Here is a 1653-nt window from a genome sequence, read left to right as displayed (position 1 = left end):
TTTTGTCCTATGTGCATCTTAAAAGCCGCTCGGGGAGTCACTTCTGAGATATTTATCCTGGAGTTCCCATACTTTTAACAACTTGTAGCTTTGGAATCACTTCTGACAAATGGAAAAGGTAAAGCACAGCAGAACTTTGTGGCACTTTTAAAGAGGAGTGTGTGTGTGTGAGAGAGAGAGAGAGAGAGAATATGTGTGTGTGACCATGTGTGTTGGTGTGCATGCGTGCACAACCACTCCCACAAACACTTGAACTTTTGCATTGGCACATCCCAAAGGATTCCATATTGCCTCCCAGACAATGTTTAGGAGAGACCGGACAGCACAGTACAAGTTGCTCTCATTCTGCCTGTGAGTTATATTTCCTTGCTACTCACAATGTCTGGTAACAGTGTTTCTGTGCCAGGGTGGGCAAAATATGTCTGGCAGGCCAGATCTGGCACATCAGCTGATTGCATCTTGCCCATGGTCAGGCCCTCACTAATTGATTGCAACCAACCTGTGGCTACCCCTGTGGTACTCCACATAGAGTTGAGCCCTGCCTACTTCTGCCAGGGGCAGCTCGCCCTCTGCTCCTGCATGCGCCCACTGGCCCCAACCAGCATGCACAGCTTCCCAGCAGGGCTGCTCCTGGTGTGGCTGCAGCTGCCTGGGTACTGCTTGGCTTCCCCCAACTTCCAGCAGCTCCTCCTTTTCCTGCCCTTGCTGACTGCTCAAGGTGGGTGGTGGGAGCTGCAGCTGAGTGACTCTTGCTCCAGCATGTGGAGTTCCAGCTCCCAGCTGCCTCCACCTACTCGGCAAGGTGATGAGCAGCCATCTGTGGGTAGCTGAGTGGGTAGAAGGGAGCTGGAGCCCTGTACTCTGGGGCAGGAGCCCCTTGGCTGCAGCTCTCCCCCCAAGCCTGGAGCAGTGCAGCAGGGGTTGGAGGAGGAAAAGCCACTGGAGGCAGAGGGTACCAAGCAGTACCCAGGTGGCTGCACCTGTAATGGATTAAACAACATAATTAACTTCTATTGTGGGTTGGCTCGTTTCTCACACAGGGAAGAAGCATCAGTAATGTCTTTTGCTCTGGTAGGGCTCTTGGACTTGTTTAAATATATGTGTTGTTACTAGAGGTGTACTGATATATTGGTTGCATATTGGATTGGCACTGATTAAGGGGAAACTTGCATTATTGGCTATTGGCTTTTTTTGGCTGGTGTAGCCAATAATGCACACCTGTTTAATTAATTATGTCTTCTGGGCAGGGCCCCCAGACATTGTGTACATGTGCATGCACATGGCCAGAAATGCAGCCAGGCAGCGGAGAGAGCAGCTCCCTGCAGGTAAGTCTGTGGAGGGGAAGGAACGTGACGGGGGGCAGATCAAGCCCCCCACTTTGAGGGAGTGGGGCTAGGGGTGCTGTCCAGCCAGGGTGGTGAATGGGACCCAGGGAAGGGAGCAGGAAGGAGCTATAGGCAACTTGTCATGGGGGGGGCGGGGTCTCCCTGCCTCTATATGCACCCACTGTGGGGGGGGCATATACCCCCCCCCCATCTATGTGCGCTGGGTAGATGCTGGCTGCTTGCTGTGGGCTCAAGGCTTCTTCTTCTGCTACCTTACTCCTGGGAGCCCTACAGTGGCCACACATCCCTGCCCCACCAGCAGCAGTGG

Source organism: Alligator mississippiensis, chromosome 4 (assembly GCF_030867095.1).
Source record: "Alligator mississippiensis isolate rAllMis1 chromosome 4, rAllMis1, whole genome shotgun sequence".
In the NCBI taxonomy this organism is placed as follows: domain Eukaryota; kingdom Metazoa; phylum Chordata; order Crocodylia; family Alligatoridae; genus Alligator; species Alligator mississippiensis.
This window is presented reverse-complemented; position numbering follows the sequence as displayed.